The sequence below is a fragment of the Mesoplodon mirus genome, assembly GCF_964341445.2.
Source record: "Mesoplodon mirus genome assembly, chromosome: 1".
NCBI lineage: Eukaryota > Metazoa > Chordata > Mammalia > Artiodactyla > Ziphiidae > Mesoplodon > Mesoplodon mirus.
In genome coordinates, this window is record NC_138976.1 from 223,872,210 (window position 1) to 223,879,779 (window position 7,570).

Genomic DNA, 7,570 nt, shown 5'->3' on the forward strand with positions numbered 1-7,570 from the left:
ATGGCATCCCCACCCCCTAGCATTTGGAAGAGCCACTGAACAGTTTCCAGTGACCTCTCCAAATGCATTTCTCTGGTTGGATCTGGGAAGCCAGGGAGTTGGGGGGTAGGGGTTTTCCTCTATTTTTAGGGGGGACGGTTCCCTAAGGAGGTACTATTAAGATCCACCCTGTTGTGTGGTGTAGAGATGGAAAGGCCTGGGATCCTGCCCTACTCAATAATGCTGCTTACCACTTGGGCTTGTGTCTTGCTTCAGGGAAATGAGGTGTTGGGGCTACTTGCCTTCTCTCATGTTCTGAGATCTTCAGTGAACTCTGTTCCCTCGACCGAGCTGGACTTTGATGTGCATAGTAGAAATATTGCCCTGTATAGTCCTTTTGTCTAGGGGAGAGCACTGTATCACCTTTTGAAAAATTATTATGTTTTATCAAGCTGGTCGTCCAACTTTTACTCTATTTCCCCCACCCCACCTTTTGGCACCTCCTTGCCCTCCTCTTTAACCTCCTCCTCCAGCTGGAACCAAAAAGAATCATTTAGAATTGCCAATCAACGGTTGATTACTCTTTAATGTGAAGGAATTTAGGGTAATTTGTTACCTATTCTAGACATTTGAAAGTAAAACCTTCTGACTCTGTGTGCCCCCTCTTAAAGGGATTTAAAGTATCCACAAGCAGGCAGGAACTTTCTTTATTTTTAATTCAGGAGATTTGCTGTTATTTCTAAAATCACCCTTTGATGCTCATCAGAGAAACCTGAGGTTACAGCAGGCTGAAGCCTACTGGGACAGCTGGAGCTGGGAGAGGCGGGATGGGCTGATCCACCCCCTCTCCTCTGTGTAGAGGCGGCAAGTTGCTGCCCCTTTGATGGTCTGCAGCCCAGACACCTGCTGGTGGGGGAACAAGTGCTGGGGCGGTAGAACCGAGCTCCCATCTTGCTTGGGCTTGAGGTGGCTGGCCGTCCTCTCCCTCTGAAGCCTCCCTCGCCTAAGCCCTGCTCCTTGTCTGAGCTCAGGGGCAGACCCCAGCCTTTTTCACCACCTCTACACTCTCTGATTCCAAGAATGCAGACAGAGCCTTTCTGGATTCTCTCTCCCTCTCCAAGCAACTTAAGCTGGGAAAAAGTTTTCTCCATTTCTGCGGAGGCCACCCATATAGCCTCCAGGTCCCAAGTTTCTGCTGCCCCAAGCCCAGTGCCACTCAGGACACCACGGAGAGGAAGCAGAGAGCAGCTGACTCTGCTGTTTAAGGACATCTCAGGTAAGAGGGAAGCCAAGGGAGGCCAAGGGAGGTATAGAAAAAGCCTCAGTTCTGGGCACCTGGGAGACCACACTGCCTGGCTGAATCCTGTACCTTGTATGAAAATAAGGTTCTCAGTATTGATGCTGACTGTAGTGGCAATAAAGTAAGGAGATAACAATTATAAAAATATGTGCTGACTGGAAGAACAATCCTACTCGTGGCCATTTACATTACTATCATTCAGGTTACACCAAAGTGCCCATAGAACATAATAATACTTAGGTATATATAATTTTTTTTCTGGAATCGGATAACTCATTTGTTTGTTTTATCTTTATTGAAGTATAGTTGATATACAATATTATATGTTACAGGTGTCAATATAGTGATTCAAAAGTTTTAAAGGTTATACTCCATTTATAATTATAATAAAATATTGGCTATATTCCCCATGTTGAACAATATATCCTTCTAGCTTATTTTATACCTAATAGTTTGTACCTCTTAAGCCTCTCGCCCTTCCCTCTCCCCACTGGTAACCGCTAGTTTGCTTTCTGTATCTGCAAGTCTGCTTCTTTTTTGTTATATTCACTATTTTGTGGTATTTTTTAGATTCCACATATAAATGATGACATACTTATCTTTGCCTTTCTCTGTCTGAGTTATTTCACTTATCATAATACCCTCCAGGTCCATCCATGTTGTTGTAAATAGCAAAATTTTCATTCTTTTTTATGGCTGAATAGTATTCCATTGTGTGTGTGTGTGTGTGTGTCTGTATAGTCATCTGTTGATGAACACTTAGGTTGCTTCCACATTTTGGCAATTATAAACAATGCTGCTATGAACATTGAGGTGCATGTATGTTTTCGAAGTAGTGTTTTTTTGTTTTTTTTTCAAATATATACTCAGGAATGGAATCACTGGGTCATATGGTAGTTCTCTTTTTAGTTTTTAAGGAACCTCCATGCTGTTTTCTATAGTGGCTGCACCAATTTACATTCCCACCAACAGTGTACGAGGGTTCCCTTTTCTCCACATCCTCGCCAACATATGTTATTTGTGTCATTCTGACAGGTGTGGGGTGATATCTCATTGTGGTTTTAATTTGCATTTCTCTGATGATTAACAATGTTGAGCATCTTTTTGTGTGCCTGTGGCCACCTGTATGTCTTCTTTGGAAAAATGTCTATTCATATCTTCTGCTCATTTTTTAATCAGGTCGTTTGTTTTTTTGATTCTGAGTTGTATGAGCTCTTTATATATGTTGGATATTAACCCCTTCCTGGTCATGTCATTTGCAAATATTTTCTCAGTAGGTTGTCTTTCAGTTTTGTTGATTTCCTTTGCTGTGCAAAAGCTCTTAAATTTAATTAGGTCCCATGTGCTTATGTTTGTTTTTATTTCCTTTGCTTTAGGAGACAGATCCAGAAAAATATTGCTACAATTTACATCAAAGAGTGTTCCACTTATGTTTTTCTCTAGGAGTTTTATGTTTTCTGGTCTTACATTTAGGTCTTTAATCCATTTTGATTTATTTTTGTGTATGGTGTTAGAGAATGTTCTAATTTCTTTTTTTTTTTATTTTTTATTTTTTTTATTAGTTTCTGCTTTATAACAAAGTGAATCAGTCATACATATACATCTGTTCCCACATCCCTTCCCTCATGCATCTCCCTCCCTCCCACCCTCCCCATCCCACCCCTCCAGGTGGTCACAAAGCACCGAGCTGATCTCCCTGTGCTCTGCGGCTGCTTCCCACTATCTATCTACCTTACGTTTGGTAGTGTATAAATGTCCATGCCTCTTTTTCGCTTTGTCACAGCTTACCCTTCCCCCTCCCCATATCCTCAGGTCCAGAGAATGTTCTAATTTCATTCTTTTACATGTAGCTGTCCAGTTTTCCCAGCACCACTTATTGAAGAGACTATCTTTTCTCCAATGTATATTCTTGCCTCCTTTGTCATAGGTTAATTGACCATAAATGCATGGGTTTATTTCTGGGCTCTCTATTCTGTTCCATTGATCTACATGTCTGTTTTCATGCCAGTAGTATACTATTTTGATTACTATAGTTTTTTACCAAAGTCTGAAGTCAGAAAGCATGATTCCTTCAACTCTTCTTTTTCAAGATGGTTTTGGCTATTCGTAGTCTTTTGTTTTTCCATACAAATTTTAAAATTATTTGTTCCAGTTCTGTGAAAAATGCCCTTGCTATTTTGATGCGGATTGCTTTGAATCTGTAGATTGCCTTGGGTAGTATAGTCATTTTAACAATACTAATTCTTCCAACCCATGAACACTGTATATATTTCCATCTGTTTGTGTCATCTCCAGTTTATTTCATTAATGTGTTACAGTTTTCTGAGTAAAGGTCTTTTTCCTCCTTAGGTAAATTTATTCCTATTTATATATTTATATAAATATTTATATTTTAAATATTATTTATATAAATTTCCTATTTATATATGTATTTTAAGTGTTTGGATTAATATGATTTACACTTAACTCTGTATATATATTCAGCTTTCTGTTACCATTCAATTTTTATTCCTAGCTTCATTGAAATATAACTTACATACAACAACAGTCTTTCAAGATATAGAGCATTTTCATCACCTGAAAATTGTTCCTCCTGCTGCTTTGTAGGCAAGCCCCTTCCCCAGTCTCTGGCCCAAGACAACAATGATCTGGTTCTGTCACAATCATTTACCTTTTCTAGAATTCTGTATACTTAGAATCATACCTTTTTTAGTTTTGGTGTCTCATTTATTTTATTTAGTAGAAACTTTTTGAGACTGATCCATGTTGTAGGATTTAATAATATTTCTTTTTTACAGTAAGTCCCTTATATATGAACCTTCAAGTTGCAAACTTTTAAAGACGTGAACGTGTGTCCCCTCAATGTCAGGTGTGAGTGACGTTGCAGCTTGCCCTCCATCTCCTATTGCTGATGATTCTTCAGCTCTACCATCTCCCACCTCCCCTCCCTCTTCCAGTCAGTAACTCTTCTTGCCTGTTCACTTGGTGCCAGCCCCTGGATGCCAGCTGTTGTCTGTACTACTGTACTTTCCAAGGTACTGTATTGTAAGGTTAAAAATGGTTTCTTTAGGGCCTCCCTGGTGGCGCAGTGGTTGAGAGTCCGCCTGCCGGTGCAGGGGATACGGGTTCGTGCCCCGGTCTGGGAGGATCCCGTGTGCCGCGGAGCGGCTGGGCCCGTGAGCCGTGGCCGCTGGGCCTGTGCGTCCGGAGCCTGTGCTCCGCAGCGGGAGAGGCCACAACAGTGAGAGGCCCGTGTACAGCAAAAAAAAAAAAAAAAATGGTTTCTTTATTTTTGTGTTTGTTTTTTATGTATTATTTGTGTGAAAAGTATTACACACCTATTACAGTATAGTACTATATAGGCGATTGTGTTAGTCGGGTACCTAGGCTAACTTTGTTGGACTTAACGAACAAATTGGACTAATGAATGTGCTCTTGGAATGGAACTCATTCGTATGTAGGGGGCTTACTGTATTTCTAAGTACTAGTCCATTTTATGGATGTATCACAATGTATTTAATCCGTTTATCAGTTGGTGGATATTTGGGTTGCTTCCAGTTTGGGGGCAACGTACATAATACACGAGCAATGCACATAATACGTGTACATGTCTTCGTGTGAGTATATGTTTTCACTTCTGTTGGGTAAATGCAGGGCGACTTCATGGGTGTGCACCATGGGCATTGGCCCTCAGAAGGGCCCTGCACTTGGTTTAGTGTTCCGCTTTGCTGTCTTGAGCAGTTGTACCGTTTTGCATCCCCACCAGCAATTTACAAGAGCTCCAGTTGCTCTGCATCGTCATCAGTTTCTGCTGCTTTCTACCACAGTCATCTCTTCAAACCTTTAAAACTAGAGGAGGAGTTAGTATGTTGCAAGGGTCTTATTGCTCATCCATGAACAACTCCCGCCCTCCATCTCTCCTTTGGACTTGGGCTTCCATGAGTTCATAAGACACTAAATAAAATGGTGGGGATAGGAATAGCAGAATCCACAGAATCATGAAGTTTTACAGTCATGGTCCTCTCTTTGTTCTCAAGCTGACATTGTTATGTTGTCTAATATCAACAGCTGTACATTGGGAATTTAGGCACAGGAATGTTTTCCAAGCAAATAGACCGAGAGAATTCCATTGCTTTTTAACTGTGATCAGCAGCCACTTTGGAAAAAGTTATTTGAGTTGTCCTATAAGGATAATGTATGTTTGCCATATGGCTGTTGGCTTTTAATTTAATAAATAAGCAAAGAGTTAAACAGATAACCCCGTTTCAAGTACAAGTTCTCCAACAATGGAGTCAGCACCAGACTGTTTATTATATTCTTTGTGTCAGAATCATATTCATTAAGAATAAAAACTTCCCCAAATTCAGATGCTTCACATATAATTCTTTACCCTTATCTGAAAGTCAGCTATCCTGCTCCAGAAGAAAGTAGATTGATCTGACATCTTGTGCTCTTCAAAAAGCACATTTGCTGCAGTCACACTGTGATTATGTAAGCATTTCCATAAAGCAACAAAAATATAATTTATAAAATGAGTTGTTTCTTCATAAGAAAAGATGAACCCCTACATTTTTCTCTATTTTCTGTGATTTCTTAAAATACCATAATAGAAATACTTCAGTCCTTTAAGTGTCACTCTGGCTTGCACTTTTGGACACATTTTAAATGCAGCAAAGCTGTTGCAAAATAACAGTGAATGAACTTAATAGACCCACATACAGAAAATGCTGTAATTCACTGAGGCAGAAAAAGAAAAAAGAAGAAATGGAGAGACCTATCACTTTCATGGATAGGGAGACTGAAGATGTTTGTTTTCCCCAGGTTATGACATAAAAATAAAAAGATTCCAATCAAAACCCCTAAGGATTTGGGGGAGCAATTGACAAACTTATTCAAAAATCTGACAACAAGAATGAATAGGGAGAAGAACCAAAATAATTTTGAAAAAGAATAATAACAAAGGAATACTTACCTTATTAAATGTCAAAATATTTTATAGAAAGTGCTTGGTCTCATGGAGAAATCTCTATTTTTTGTTTATCTGACCATGCAGGGTTTAATAAAGACAATAATAAATCTTTGAGCAGAAATGTGGGGAAATAGGTATATACTTTTTTACTTTTGAACATTTCAATAAGGGAAAACTGAACAATAGCCTGTTCTGGTTGGGCTGAGGGCTTTTCCCACAAGGGTCAAATTCATTCCAATACTATCCTTGTGTGGACATCATCCTTTCCTTTAGGAGGGTCTCTACTGATTGCCTGAAAGTGACATGGACCTTTTAATGTTAATAAAGGGGCTTAGTATCTTTCCATTAGTGCATTCCTTATAATGCAAAGATGTTCTGATTGGCTCCAAGAGGAGATGTATACTGAGAGCATTTAAATGATTGAAAAATAAGTGTATTGTTGATTCCTAGATTAACAGACAGACTTGGTGAATCACAAGAGCTGCATCCACAAGCATCCTTCTTAATTTCTGGCTACTCATTTTCATATTAACTGGAATGAATTTCTTTTCAAATATATAAGATGGAAGATGAGAGGGGAAAATTGACTTATTGATAGAAGGGAAACAATCCTCCCCCCTCAAAGAATTAGGTAGCTTTTTAATTTAAAGTTCCAGTAGATGAATAATGTTGATATTTCCCAGGAGTGACCTTGATTGGAATTTCTCCTCAGTCTGAGGTAGCCAGGAAAAGACAGAGGTGCATTTTTCATAGTTCCATACTCGTCACTCTCATCCGTCCTCACTTTCCGTCTCGTCGTGCTGGTCGGGTCCGGGGTTCGGTGCACCGAACAAGGGTGAAGATAAAGGAATGACAGCTTGCCCTGGGCAAGAGTGGCTCAGCACTCTGACTTCTGGTGCAGGGTATGAATGCAGCCGGACATACACTTGGTGGAAATATTTATTTTTAGAACTATCCATAACATCTTCCTGAATCCAGATCTTCACCTCGCTCTGGGTCTCCCACCAGTCACTGGACCCCAGTGTCATTTCCAGGAGCTGTTCTGCAGAAAACGCTAGGCTGGCTTCCTCCTCTTCAGCCTGCCAGGTGATCTGTACATAATCAGGTGTATAGAAGGATGCATATTTATTCATTTGACGTTTATTTAACACACCTCTTCCGAGGTGGTTATCACAATATCTTGGCCAGGCTCTGTCTCGTTACCTCTGAACAACAAAATATTATTGGAGCACTTTCTGCCTAGGAAGGTCTGAGAAGGTTCCTGAGAGGCTGTGAAGTTTGGGTAGAATGTGGAAAGGTAATAGGAATTTACAGATAGATAC